Source organism: Strigops habroptila, chromosome 9 (genome assembly GCF_004027225.2).
Source record: "Strigops habroptila isolate Jane chromosome 9, bStrHab1.2.pri, whole genome shotgun sequence".
Taxonomy (NCBI): domain Eukaryota; kingdom Metazoa; phylum Chordata; class Aves; order Psittaciformes; family Psittacidae; genus Strigops; species Strigops habroptila.
This window is the reverse complement of record NC_044285.2, coordinates 42,681,368-42,697,084: the sequence shown is the minus strand read 5'-3', so window position 1 is coordinate 42,697,084 and position 15,717 is coordinate 42,681,368.

Sequence of the window (15,717 nt, the reverse complement as noted above, 5' to 3'; positions counted from 1 at the left end):
CCTGCCCCAGCCTCGTCAAGCATATGCTGGCAGCAGCATTGCTCTGCACTGTAGCAGAGTAGCACATCCACTCAGCTGCAAAGCCACAGACATCTCGGATACATTCCAGAGAACAGGATGCATCCCACCTCCCAAGGAGTTACCTCTAAGCTAGGCATGAAAGTGACTGAAGGAAAATGGCCATGTTTGACTTCTGCACCCATCCTTCCCTGTGCTGACTGCTGCTGAGGAATGACTGACAGGTTCCGCTTTTTCAGTGTGTTTTGCATTCTTTTCCATATTCAGTTGTCTGGAAGAGGAATACGCTGGCCCTGGCAATGCTGCATTTGAGAGAGGTGCTGGCTTTTGCAGAGGAAATAGTTCAGGGTATTTTTACAGTCAGCATAAAAACACTGACACTGCCTGTATGGATAGCTCTGTTATCATGCCTGGGACCAATAAAGAAAGTGTAAGGAAGAAGAAAGAAAGCCACAAGTTAAACCCATACTTTACAGCAAGAAGACTCTTCATTTTTAAGCTTCTCAAATTTTAGCTTCCACCAACATGAATCAGTAAAAGATAAAACAGAGCTGCCAAGTTGCACTCTTTTAAAGCAGATGACTCCCAGCTTGGCCAACTATTCTGACTGCCAAACATAATATACACTAAAATGACAAAGCCCAACAATACAAAAGACCACATACTGTCTTCAGTCCATATACAGCCCTGTGTCTATCTCTACCACAGGGAACTGGAGCTGTGCCCAGCAGTTGTATCTAATCCCGAGCATCGCCTATCTACCAAGAACTAGAGAGAACTGCTGGGGACAGATAGCAGCTATTAGCTGAGCTAGTGGAGTGATACTCACAGCTTTGCTTCAACAAGAAGAGCATAAATAAACCCAGCCTGGCTTTCTCCATAGCTGAACTCCTCATCATTGCTGCAGAAGCATTTCTGTCATGGCTTTGCCCAGCCCATTATTGCACAAAGAAGCAGGAACAATCCCAACCCACGCAAGCACCATAGGAAAATCACTGCTCCAACACCAAGACATACCTCTTTCTACAGTGCTTTTCCTCATCCCTACCAGCAGCAGCCAGCCAAACAACCAACCAGCTTCTAGTTGCCCCTTCACTTCAGACCTCTTCTAGTTTCACTCTACAAGTGCAGGGAGAAGCCTGCTAATATGAACTGTCGGGCCAACTGAATCCCTATGGGTAGCACCTGTGCCCCTCTCATTCCCGCTATAGGGATCAGCTGCCTTTCCTTCCTAAGCACTGCTTGCAGTGAAGACAGTCCTGCAGTGAAATATTCCCAGCTTGAAGCCTATTGCAGAGATTAAAAATGACTTGCTTCCAGTTGGATGCAAAGCTTCCTAATTACCCACCAGCATTCGGGCGGCAAGTTTGCCACATGAATAATTGCATGTCCACAAAAGTGTTCCACTGGCAGGGTTATTAGCAAGAAAACAGGAATTCGCTTGGAAAGCATTAATAAACCTGGAAGACAACAGCTGTTATGGTGATTGATCCACTATCCGAGTGTGCACAACTCATGCAGGGTGGAGGAGCAGAGGTTATTGCACAGGGAGGGGGTGCTGAGAGCTGGGAAGGAAGGCAGGTCAAAGATGAAATCTGGTACTGTCAGGTTTAAAAGTGCTTAAAAAACCCACACATCTTTTCCAAAGCTGACTCAAAATTAGATGATTTTAGTAGTCTGCAGCATTTTTTACTTGGGCTGTTGCTTGCTTGCTTTTATGAAACATGGGCAATGGAAGCAGATGAGGTTCGTGTGTGTCACAGGGCAACAGACCTAAATGTGCACCTCCTGAAGAGAGTGATAAAATCACCAGATCCCTTCCAGGGCTGAAAGGAGGATTAAGGAGCATTGCCCACCATAACGCCAGGAATTTCTGGCCCAGTGCACTGGGGCTGCTGCAGTGCCCTCTTGCCCGTGAGTAGCTGTGCACCAGGAGCATCGCTCCTTTCTGCTTTTGTGCATCAGGGGTTGTCCTTTGGCATTCACTGGAGTAAGTTTTCAGTCTGTCCGGATAATGATCCTGGTAAGGAAAGGAGAAGGTGAACACAAGCTGCCTCGTCTGGCATGTTAGGAGTGTGCACACTTGAAGCATCATGCTCTTCTGGAGCTCCCTTTGCCTCCCTGGAAACATCCCTTTTGCACTGCCTTTGCAAGTGTTGAACGGAAAACCTATGGCCATAGGGAAGACAGAGCACTGGGAATGCAGATCTCTCCAGCCAGGACAACCACTGGGACTGGGTGAAGTCTGTGATATGCCCCAAGTTGTTCACATCACGACATTATAGTTCATGCCAACTGCACTATAGGGTGTTGAGTTCATTGCAGTATTTTTCCTTCCAAAAGGAAACAAAAACAAACTCTTGCCAGTTTATTATTTCAGCTAATTATATGAATCAACAGTATTTCATCCAAACCATTTTAGGAAAATAATTGGAGAACGTTTGCAAAACCCAAGCAACTATTTTTCTCCTGCCAGGGTGGCAGATGCAAACATAAAGAGTAACATGTCCATACATCTCCAATCTCAACTTCTTATGAAACAAAATAAAAGCAATCTGGTTGTGAACTGATCCAAAGCAAATACAATATTTCAGAACACTCCACATTTACTTGGTGGGGCTGATTTATATGATGCAATTTAAAGACCAGTGTGCAAATATGGAGGGGAAGACTATTTCCCCTTCACACTTTCTTACCTCACAGACGTTGTTTTTGTTCTGCATGCAAGTGAGGAGCCCTTGGCCTACGCAGCAGCCGCCTTTGAAGGATGAGCACTTGACAGGTTTCTATGGCACTTCTGAAAATATTTGTTTTGCAACGCAGAGGTTCCCTTTGTCACATACAACACTTTGCCATTTATTGTGTGATCCGTGAGATCATCGCATAGCGGTCTTCAAAGTAAGGATTGCCAAAAAGCATCCCCTGCCTGACTTCGATTTGTAGGCACTATCTCTATTCCCAGTTTACAGATGGAAAGAGAAGGAGGGAGAGGGCACCATCTTTCTCAGGGAAGCTCCATGCACAGGCTGAATCCCAGTGCTGGCAGCACCCAGGTCACCACCAAGCCCAGGGCAGCAGGACAGGAGCAGCCCGTGCACTACCTCTCCTTTGTCACACATCATCTTAGAGGCAACAAGCTCATTGTGTTTGAGGTTTCCACCACCCCTTTCCTGAGGAAGTGTTGCTTCAGCCATTGCCTCTGTTCTGGTTTTAGATTTCATGGTTAGTTTCCAAGATTTAATGGCTTTTCAGCAGGCAGAACCTTGGGTTCGTGGCACTGTGGCCCTACTTAGAAGTAATTGCTAAAGTAAGTCAGAAACTAGGGGAGACCTAAGAAAAACTGGAAATCATCCACTTTAAAAGTGAAATTATAAAAAGAAAAGAAAAAAACAGGAGGAGAAAGAATTATCAAAAGGAAAGTTGTCATTTTTGGTAAGGAGGCCATTGAAGGATTTCCAAAACCAGTTCAGTCCCAATTCTCAGTTTGCCTTGCTAAACCTTGATCCATCGTTTTGCAATGAGCCTAAGCATCCATCCTCAGGGACCCGCAGGCTTTCTGAGTTAAATCTTCCAGTCCTCCATCCCAGGCTGCAGCCAGGAGTGATGCCAGGCGCCTGCTCCAGAAGGTTGCTGCTGCTTGCTGCCTTGGACAGAAGCACTTCTGAGTCCTTCCTCAGCTTTACCCTATCCCACTCCCTGTTTCCTGGCAGAACCCAAGCTGTGTGCTGCTGGAAGGCTACACATGGCCAAAATGGTGCTATACATCCAGGCACTCTCAATATTTGGAGTGCAGCGGCCCCATAGCATCACAGAGAAATGCAAGATACCCCCAGGCTGGGGTTCGTCGAAATCATGCCTCCTAGGAATGGGGGATGCAAGCAGCAAGAATAAAACCATAAATCTAATGGGATTTTTGCTGCTTTCACCTTGTTCCCAGCAGTTGCATTTGTGCCAGTGGTGTGAGGAGTGCTCCCAGGGCAGGGCTGCATCCCAGGACCTGCAGTGCCCCAATACCTGGATTTCACGAGCAAGGCAAAACAGCCACTTTGTTAATGAATGGGAACTCTTATGGCAATGGCAATAAGCAGAGACACTAATTAATACCTGCTTCAGTTCAATTCATTTACAACTCAAATTGCTAACCAAAGCTCTTCTTCCCCCACATCTGGATAGTGCAAACCTTCAAGCAACGCTGGCTGTTTCCCTTGGCTCTGTGAGGAATCTGGCTGCTCCCTGGGCAGTGACCTGTAATGTGCAAAGCTGATTTACTGCACTGGTGGGTGGGCTGGGGTTCCCAGGACATTCAAGGCCTTTTCTGCAGTGAAACACTCTTGACATGGAGGTGAAATAAACTGCACTATGTTGCATCCATAAGCAGTTTTCAATTAGCACTGGAGCCTGTCTCCAGAATCAAAGCTCAGGTATTTGAAGTCTGAGGGTTATTTGGGTTGAGCACGGCTTGAGCTGGGCCATTTATTTTCTCCACACTGACTTTTGTGCCATCTTTACTTACCCTCATTAATAGTCCCTTAATGAGACTTGTTCTGGGATGTGCCGTACTCCTTGTTCTTGTGCTATAAGCAGCATTCCCCCACCGGAACACAGCCATGACTTGATGGCTTGAATTTGCAAAGGCACTTTGTTTCTCATGGAAGTCATGTTATCAGTGGAAAAAAGCCTCTTCTTTTTCATGGCTAAGTGGCCTGTTCTGCTCCAGATGAAAATGTGGCTGTTTCCATAATGACATACTGCCCTGTGTTGAACAAGCCGACTCAGATGCTATTTTAGCTCTGTGCGGCCAGACTTTATCAGATTTATTCTATCTATCTAGAGGAAGTCACATCACAAAAGGAATAACTTGAGCAGTACATTGGAGTGTTTGAAAAGCAAATTCTTCTCCTCCTTGTTTAGAGGGCCATTAATGAATGTACCCTGGGCTAGAAGTGAAATGATGACACCCTCACCATGCTTCCCCTCCATGATGTTTTATTTGGAGTCCCTGTTCCCTCTTGCCCTCTAGAGACTATAAGCACTGCAATATATTCCAAGTTGCTGCTGCCAGCCCAGGAGGGTGGCCAGGAGATGAGCTCCTTGTGAGGCAGGAGGACTTTATTCAGTGCCCTCCCTGAAGGACAACAGTTCTGCCACCCATCCTTGCGCCTAAAGCTCTCCCATGGTGGGTCCACGAGCACTGGATCTGGTTGCAGATCGGAAGGACGATGATGCCCTCTTGGATGGGTCAGCACAGGCACTGGCGTTCCCTGCAAGGTCGCGTCTTTCATTGCAATGATGCTGCAAACACGACAAATGCCAGAGCTCTTCAACCATTTTCCTCTAGGAAAAGTAAAGTTTTAATGATTAACCTTTATAAATTACACCAGTAATGCTCTAAATAATAAATAGTTTCTGGCCAGGTCTAGCCCTCTGAGCTATTATTCTCCAGCATGATATGCTGAGCCTCCATCTGCATTTATTTTCCATACTGTATTCAAGTCCTCTTATGTCATTGAGATAAGCAGCCAGGAGATATGTGTTTTCCAAAATGATGTCCTCATTCATCATTTCTTCCTCACTGCTCAGCCTGATTACATTTAATTCAAGAAGAAAGAAGTCTTGCCTGGGCCCACTGAGCATATAAGGTTAAAAAAGCAATACAAATGAAGCAACGGCTTCCTGGAGAAATGGCTACAGAACACAAAATAACAGCATCCCTTATCAGCACCGGGGCTGTGTACTCTACCCCTCGTTTCCAGAGAAAACTCAGAGCACAAATGACCCATTCGTCAAGATCAGCAGGTACAACTCTGCTTTAAAAACATATGCACAACAGCAACCACCCTCTCCATTAATAGAGAATGAGCTTTGAGCATTAATTTCATTGGCTATTAGTGCAAAGCTTAATTACGAATAGAGATAGGGGAGTGAAAGCTTACTGCAGGTTGAGCCTTTTCCAGTGACACTTGGCTTAGGGAGAAATACCTTTTGTTTCTACTAGTTTCTCTGTCGCAGTGTTTGGCTGCTCCAGGATGCAGCAGGGAGAAATAATGCCAAGATGTGTTTATGCACAACGTGAGCAGAGGCTTTCCAAGCCCAATGAAGGATTCCTCATGACTTTGCACACTCACCCTCTGCGTGGCTGTCTCAGATGCAGGCTCCGGATGCATGGAGCCTCCTAAACGAGCAGGGGGGAGAGGCAGCCCTCACCAGAAATGCTTGCTCATCTTCTGCAGGATGCAGCCACTGTGAGTTGCTCTTTGCCAGCCTTTGCAGAACGGTGCAGCCTGCGCCAGCTCTGAGCCAGGGAGCTCTGCCCTGGGTCCGCTGCTTGTCCCTGCATTGCTCAATGGCAAAGATGATGCTGTGGGGAAGACCTGTGGGGTGCAGGCAGGGCTCAGCTCAGCGTGGGAATGCGCACATGATGCCAATGGAAATGGACATTGTGGATCCTGGCTGGTGCACTGGTTCTGTGGGGTGGCAGCGACAAACCCCCCTGAGCCCACTCCCCTGGACAAGCTGGGCTGGCTGCTCCAGAGCCAGGCTGGCACCCATGTGTTTGCAGAAGGAATTTCCCACTAGGAAAAGCAGTTTGCATATTTGCTGTAATCAGACTTCAAAGAAATGCTGAAGGAGCCAAGGAAATGAAACACATACTGAGCCAGCCAAACAGGAAAATAAACACAGGCAGAAAGAGCCAGAGCCTCTGACCAAATGAACTCAGACCAAAATGCTGGATTTAAAATGAAAATCAGAAGGGTCTTAAAGAGCTGGGTGGCTTCCAGCATGTCCACAGGGCAGCAGACCCACAGCTCCAAGCTTTGCCCTGCAGCCACAGCACCAGCTCATCCCATCCCTCCCATGTATGTCTTGATCAACACTGATTTGCAGATACCACTGTTACTCAGTTTGCATTAAAAGCAAATTATTGTAGAATCCTAAAACGGTTTGTGTTGGAAGGGACCTTAAAGCTCATCCAGTCCCAACCCCCTGCCACGGGCAGGGACACCTTCCACTAGAGCAGGTTGCTCCAAGCCCCTGTGTCCAACCTGGCCTTGAACACTGCCAGGGATGGGGCAGCCACAGCTTCTCTGGGCACCCTGTGCCAGCGCCTGAGCACCCTCATAGTGAGTGGTCATAATATAAGTGGTCATGGGCTGAATGGAAAACTGAGTTTGCACATTGAAAGATTTTTATAGCAGAGCCATGTCCAGGAGCAAGAAAACAGTGAGATACCAGAAAATCACCGAAGAGGGTTTTTTGTAGCAAGCAGCAGAGTTACTGGGGATGCAGCCAGCGGACAGCACTGTCTGGCACAGACACACGCTGGTCTTTCTAGGGTCCCAGAAAAACAAATGGAGCTGGAAAAGAAGCAGCCCATGACCTGTCTCTCCCAGATGCTGTCTGGGTCAATGAAGGCCATATTCAACCTGCCCTTGCAGAGGAACCCCCAACACATGGGTGAGGACACAGGGCAGCCGGTGCTGCTGCCCTGCACAACAGGCTGGGACAGCAAGGGAGGGAACGTGTATTATCCCTTTGAAGTTACAAAAGCAGGCAAAATGTAATTATAATCACCCAAACTGGAGTTCTGCCAGGACATCAGGGCTAATGGTCTTGCTCTTGCAAGAAGTGCCATGGGATTTCTCTAATGATCGCAAGTGGTCAAGACCTCGGTTTCACATCTCATTTGGAAGATAATGAAGAAGTCTCCCATTTATTTTTGTTCTGAAGGGAAGGAAGGACAAATTGACTATGTCAAAGGGCATGAGGACTTAGAAATGTAGATTCTTTTGCTTGAGATGTGACTGGGAGCTCTGGCAGTCAGGAGGGGTGGTGGAGGGAGAGTAAGAAGTGAGGAGGGAGCGTGTGTGATTTCATAGGGCTCCTGTTAGTGCTTCAGCTTTTTCTGACTGTGCTGTGACTCCAGTGACATTGCTGAAAGGAAGGTGAATCTTTTTTCATGTGAGTTATTCCTGCTGTAAAATATATTTGGAGGGAATGAGTTTATAAAGCTATCTCTGAGATAATTGGCAAGGATACTCCACTCTCCCATGAAGGTTACGAGTGGGTTACAAGAGGGTCTTCAGTTAAAACTCAGAGCAATAAGAAATTAATAGATCTTGCAGTGTCAGTCCCAAGGCAGAGGATCATGATAAACTGGAAACAGGCAGAGGCTCTCTTTAAGTTACAGAGAGGGGGGAGAGAGACATATCAGACCCCTGGGAGTTACACAGATTCAAACTGACACCTCTGCCGAACACAAGCGTGGTGATTGCCAATAAAAGCTCACTGCAATCAGAGAGGACAATATTGCCTTATCCTCTGAGGAGAAGCAAGTGTGGCATCTCCAGAGACCATGCCTGTTGCTTGCACGGAATAGGGAGCTCTGCCCCAGGATGCTGCACCACCAGGATGGGCAAGTGCTGCCTGTTAAAGTGAAAGCTGCTGTGCATAAAAAGAATGATTTCCCTCTTTCCAGCCATGATTATTGCTGTATCTAGACCCTTTGCACAGCTGCGTCACCCCTCTTTTTCTGCCAGGAGCATAAGAAAAAGTGAACACACCCTAGAAAACAGTAGGGAAGGTTTCAGACAAGAGGAAGAATTGGCAAGGGCTCTTCTGGAAGGTCATTACGTGGGTATTGGCTGTTGTATAGATGGAGCTGCCGGAGTGGAGAAAGAACTGGCTGTGATATTGATGAGAACGAGTAGTTAAATGAAAGCAGTTTGGGTTGCAAAATATAGACTGCCATTGGGATCAATACTGGAATCAGTTTAATTAATTTGTATGATCAATAACCTGGAAGGATGAAGGCACAGGCCAGCAATGCAATTTGTTCGTGGTAAAAAACAATCACGGGAGAGCTGTCAACAGAAGGGGTGATGCTGTCCAGGTTGGACCTGAAATCCAACCTGAAATGAGGGCAGGGGCAGCCACCAAAGATGGGGTCCATCTCAGTGATCTCACACAACAAAGCAGAGACTAGTAATGAGTAAAGCTCAGCCCTCAAGCACAGCACTTGACCACAAGGAGCACAAGAGGCATGTCACAAGGGTCAGCTAAGGGGACCCTAGTCAGAGGTGGGGAGGGGATGCTGGTTTCAGCAGAGAAATGGGCAAACGCTGCAGCGCTGTGGGCTCAAAGGAAGGACAGCTCACAGATTTATACATATTTCCATGGAGCAGAGACTGAGCAGTGAGGATTAGATGCCCCAGGATATGGCATGGCAGCTGGGAGACCACCACATGGGTCTATGTGAGATGGGACAGGGCACGGCACTGGCAAAGGAAGAGGAGGGAGAACTGAGCTTAGGCCCATTGGGTCTAAGAACAGCCTTCAGGTGAGTGGGGACACAATGTAAGCTGAAAGCACTGGTGACGGGGCTGCCTGTGACTACATCAGGCTGTTCAGGAGCTGCAAGAGAGCCCTTCAGGGAGGGGCTGATGCTGGTTAGGTTAATTTCTCAAAAGACTTTGAGCACAACACTGATAAAACACATTATCTCTTATCGTTCCTCCTTAGCACTCTGGGGGGAGAACCATGGCTTCACCTCACTCTGGAGGAGCCACACCACATCTCTCCTGCCAGCATGAGCCCTGCAGGGCTGGAAGTCCACACCAGAGCCGCGATGCACAAGCCGAGCTGTGCAGTGATGGCAAAGGGGGGGTCTCACAAACACCCTCCTATTGCTGGGGCTGGCAGCGAGGGTCAACACTCCGCAGCCATGAACAGGCGACATCAGCGTGGCTCCTATTTCTGGAGCAAAGGAAAGGGAGAGAGAGTACGGGAAGGTAAAGGACATAAATGTCGCTCCTCGGGGAGAGAGGCTGAGAATTCCCTCGTGTTTGCTGATCTGCAAACCTCGTCAGAGGCTTTCAATTCTCTCGGAGCAGAGAAAGGAAGAGACAGATGCTGAGATAATTACTACCCTGGCAAAGAACTTATTCTTGTATCCAGAAGGAGAGTTACGGCCTCACAGCTGTCTCCAGGATGGAGTGAGAGCATTTTTTCCATGGTACATTGCAATGACAATTAATTTTCTTGATAAGCTTAAACTAACCTTTATTTTAAAAAGGAAGATAACTTGTTGTACGAAGCATCTTCTAACCTGGCATTTACCAAGGACAATGGAATAATCATTTGAAAAGCAATTGAAAGGCACCTTCCCAGTGCCTTTTTAAGGTGCTGCAGAGCCTATGGCCCCTCTTGCTCAGGATGAGTCCGTGCTTCTCCTTCCACAGCATGTTTCAAAGTGCTCAGGCCTTTCAAGCCCAGCCCTTGGGGCCAAACCTTGGCACAGGCTCTCTAAAACAGAAAGCTATTTCTCCTGGAGGGTTGGACCATTTTCCTGCATAGCAGACATGTGAAACTGGTCGAGTTCTTGTCTTCTAAACAGAATTCATTGGGAAGCCTTTTTGAAGAGTTCCAGTCTTTCAGCAGATGATGAGAAAATGTTAAATTCTGAGAGCTCTCCCCTTGACCCTGTGCTCTCCTCCAGTTTTTACAAAAGACAGTTTCCCTACATTAACTTTCCTAAAGTGCTTTGAAGAGGAAGAATGCCATATAAATGCTCAATAGCATGCTATTATACTAAATAATCCCTTTATCTTAATGGAAACAATATTTGGACCATTTTAAAGAATGCATTCTTAGCTTTTTAATCAGCAAAACCTTTGGAATAATACACATATAATTATTGCCAGGAACACGACAATATCTCATTCTCAATTACAATAGAGGAGGCAGCACCGAGCCGAAAGGTAGAGTCCACGGAAAAACTATCACCTCAGTCCTGCTGGTGCTTTTCTTTGGAAGCATTTAGTCAGGATTTAGCATACAAGTGTGACTAGCTCCAAAATAAAAGAAGGCATCTCCAAAAGAGGGGGAATCCTTTGGGTCCTACACTATGCACATAGCAATTAAGCTGTTGCAGGGAAGCTTTTCCCAGAACCATCCATTGGAAAGGACTTTAGCCAGGGACTTTCACTCTTTTTCTTTACTCCTACTGGTGGAAATAAGTTCATGGCAGAAGGAAGTCTGATATAGGTAATGCAGAGAAAGGCTGCCTTACCTGCGGGCATGTGTCCAGCCTGCAGCTGGGTACTGAGGGCCCTGAGACGAAAAAACCCCTGCACTTACACACTCGCATTGCGCTGCTGGGAAGACCCACCAAGTGATCATAAGGTGCTTGGGCAGAGCCATTCTGGGCTGCACAGGCTCAGTGTGCACTCAGCGGCACATGTTCCAGTGCGTTGATGCTGTTCCCAGGCCCTTGTCCAAAGCCCCTCTCCAGGTTTCCTGGAGCCCCTTTAGGCCCTGGAGCTGCTCTAAGGTCTCCCCTTCAGGAGCCTTCTCTTCTCCAGGCTGCCCCAGCCCAGCTCTCTCAGCCTGGCTCCAGAGCAGAGCTGCTCCAGCCCTCGCAGCAGCTCCATGGCCCTTCATAGCTGGAGCAGGAAGAGCCCAGCCTTTGTCTGTCATTGCCTGTGCAGGCTTGGGTCCCGAAGCGAGTGTCCCAGCCCTGGGAGCTTCAGGTGATGTGGAACAGTTCTCCTGCTGTTGCTCCAGAGATGTACCTGGCCTGGGCACCATAGCTGTGAAGCTCCTTATCTCACTTGACTGGCTTCACTGAAATCAACACAACATGCAACAAACCTCTTGCTATAAGGACAGAAATACATTTTACTTCCAGTGCAAACAAGCACGGGGTGTGCTAGCAAGGAGGGGGCCAGCCCTGCCCAGTGTGCTTTGTGGGCAACAGCACTGGACTACACCAAGACAAATTCCATCAAATATTTCAGGAAACTTATTTGCTGTATTTTGCAGCCTCAGGTTCACTTGATCCAAATTCTCCTGTCACTAAAAGGATTTTCCTAAACAATATGCCATAGTTAACAGCAGAAGGAGAAAGTTTTTAAAAGCCACAATCTCAGGTGGTAAAAGTCAGCCTCCATCCAGGGAGTGGGAGCAGAAGGGAAGGGAATCACACAGGTTATCCCAGCAGCAACCACTAGCCCTGAAAGCATTATTTATCTGAAAGTTTTCCTACCTTCATGTCTTTGACATGTAGCACACACAGCAACATGATAAAATACCTCCAGTCCCACCTAATTGTTTTGTGGGATGACCTGTCAAAGCATAATTAGATCATTCCATGCTTCGTTGTTACGAGGAAGCTTTGTGATCCCTGAATGTCAAGCTGTCACGGAGATAACCTCGCCTTTGAAATAACAGTATGTTAAAATCAGGGGGGATTTATTACTGGCAATGCTCTTCACAGGCTGTTAGTGCAGAAGCACTGCAAGGGAATGGCAAGCCAAAAACTGCAAGACTCAATAATGACGATATGCAGCAATAATTACAAACATGCAGCAAATGGGATCTGGTAATGCAGTCTCTGTAGAAGTCAGCAGCACTGCAGAGAGCTTCAGAAGCCCTTGTGGAGCCCCGTAGCATGCCCTGACCCCTCTGATTTAATATTTGATCTCCTGTACTGGTTTCAGCTGCTCCAGCATGATATTTTGGGGCTTCAGATCTCTAAAAAACTATACTGCTGGATTTTAGATGAACATGGAAAGTCTGGATAAGACTGCTTACCAGAGGGAAATAGCTTATAGTATTACTTTAGGCAAAGAGACCTATGGGAGAAGAAATTGTTTTAGATAAATAACTCCTGCAAAAGTGTAAGATGAGCCTGGGATAAATTGATAAGAGAAAACAAATTGTATAAACACAGATGTTTTAACAGGCAAAACCACCGAGCAGTCAAATCGGTCACGGATTTGACTGATTCAAATTGACTGAGGGGTATCAAACATGCTGTGAGATGCAAAGCAGGGCAGGCTGATGTCCGCTCAGAGCAGGGCCAACCCAGCCACCCCACCCCACTGCCCAGGTAACCTGCCTGTGCCCCTCTGCCTGCTCTGTGGCACTGCTGCTGTCCTCCATGGTACATAGCTATGTCCATCGGGGTGCTCAGCAGCCTGGGGACCGGGTATCCTGCACCCCACCTTGGCCACAGACATTAGGAGGAGTCCTGGGATGCATCTTTGAAGAAACCCAACCTGGTGATGAAGATCTTCAGTGATGAAGACTCTGCAGCCATCGCAATGGGTCTTTGCCCTGACTGTCAACAATTTGCAATTTGCCCTATTTTCCACCTGAATTTACCTATCTTAGAGATGGAAGAACTCTGCTGAACCACCCAGCTGCCTTCCTCCAGCATGGTCATCAACTGGGATTCAAAGTAATCCTTTACCTTTGGTCTGGTACATGAAGTGAGGCAACTCCCTGGGGTGGTTTCTCAACGTTGATCATTCTTGTGTCTCTCCGCCAACATTTTGCAGTTTTTTCTCCATACTTTCTGAAATGTGGACACCAGAAACGAGCTCAGCACCCAGCAGCCATGCACCAGTGCCAAACCCAGAGGTACTACAACCTCCCTACTCCTACTGCCTGCTATACTTAGCCATACACCCAGGGAATCTTACTGGTCTTTCAGCTGCAACCACGAGTGGGAAGTCATATGCATTTAGTTTTCCACCATCCCTTTCCTGAGTTTCTTCTTCCTGAGAGTCTCCTCCTCCACAAGCCTGACCTACATTCTTTGTTTGTAAATGCTTGACCTTGTATTTGCATGCCTTGAAATGCATATTTGTCTGCTTGCCCTTGGCTTAGCTGGCTGCCCAGGTTGTATATCAGTGAGTCTCTCCTTGTTTACCTCATTTCCAATCTTCGAATCACTTCAAATCACTTGGGAACCTTATCGGTACTTTCAGAATATTATTTTCCATACTGTAGATAAAAATGCTGCCAAAAAAAAAAAAAAGAAAAGCGTAGGAACAAGAGCTGATCTTTAAGAAAAGAAATTAGATAAACAGCTTTCATTTTGGACATTGGCTGGCCACTCTTTCAACTATTTAATGTGTGCCCTAAGAATTAAACATCATTCTTGATCAATAGTAGAAACTTGCAAAATCATAAATGCTTACAGACATCTACATATCCTGGGTCAATACTATTGCTTTTATTGACCCCAGGTGTAATCTAATGAGAAAGCAACACCATGCTAATATTCTCACAGCCATGCATTGATTGATATGAATTATCTTGCCTTCCCTGAGCACTTTACTCACCAGAATATGTCCTCTCATAACTTGACCCACCATCGTGACCCAGTCCTGCCACTCACCTTCCCTGAGCACTTGACAGATGAGGGCTCTTTTCTCCAGGCTCTTGGAATTGTCCCTGATTTATAAGATCAGGGATTTCTGTTCAGCCTCATGAATCAGGACACCTTTTGAGAAAACAGCAAAATTCACGTCCTTTTAGGACCTCCTTGTGTCCCATGAGATGGGATGTAGCTTCCATGCATCCCAGCTTCTTCAGCCCAAGCTTGCTCTGTAATGATCTGGAGTGTCATACTGGAGACGTGGAAACACCTGCTAAGGTCAGATCAGCCCAGTAACACCACAACAGCCTCTGGTGTCTCTTCCCACACTGCAAAATGAAACAGGCGGTCACACCACGGGGTTTGGAACTAGATGATCTTTATGGTCTCTTCCAACCCAAAGCATTCTATGATTATTATGACTCTTATTTTATTTTGTTTCAATTATTAAACTGTTCTTATATCAACCCATGAGTTTTCTCACTTCTAATTCTCTTCTTCCCATCCTGCTGGGGGGACTGAGCGAGCGGCTCTGTGGTGCTTAGTTGCTGGTTGGGGTTACCATAGAATAGTTTGGGTTGGAAGGGACCTTCAAAGCTCATCTAGTCCAACCCCCTGCAATAAGCAGGGAGATCCTCATATAGACCAGGTTGCCCAGAACCACATCCAGCCTGGCCCAGAATGTCTCCAGGGATGGAGCATCCACCACCTCTCTGAGCAACCTGAGCCAGTGTTTTACCACCCTCATTGTAAAGAATTTCTTTCTTATGTCCAGCCTGAATCTCTCTCTTTTAGTTTAAACCCCTCATCCTGCCGCAACAGGCCCTGCTAAAATGTCTCTCCCCATCTTCCTTATATAGTCCAGGTGGTGTCTCAAGGTTCAACCATGACAGCCTCATTTTTAATAGGGAAGGTAATTACCCGCCAGGTCAAGGGCTGTTCTCTAACACTTGGAGCTTCTGCTTCGAGATGTCGGGAAATAACTATGGCCTTTGCCAAGCTCAAGAAATGTGGCTTAATGCAACGCAGTGGAGGGACCCTCCTCTCCCTAGGATATCCAGTCCAAACTACCAGAGAAATCTCACCAAATGCAAAGCCCAGGCATTTCTCAACCTTATCCACCGGTTGAACAGGGCTTCCAAGCAGTTTACATCCAGTCACACTGTTCTTACACTCCTCATACATTGCATTCCTTCTGAACTTCTGTTTTCGCAGGGTCAGTGGTTTCGTTTGCTTCTTTCTGACACTTACAGAGTACAAGACCTACCAGATGATCAGCAGCTGGTGTTTCTCTTGCCCTTTGCATGTGCAGCAACAAGGCTACAACTTTCTGCCATGTTTTTCAGCCAGGAAGTTATTGATATTTATAGCAGATCATTTGGACATGGAAAAGAGACAGGAAATCGATTAGCATCAATACATGTCTCCAGACTGTTAACTTGCTCATATAAACAAAACCAACCTTCCCTCTCAACACCTCATGGTGCTCAGGATGGGAACAGACCCTGACATCCTCCACAGAGGTGTGGAAAACA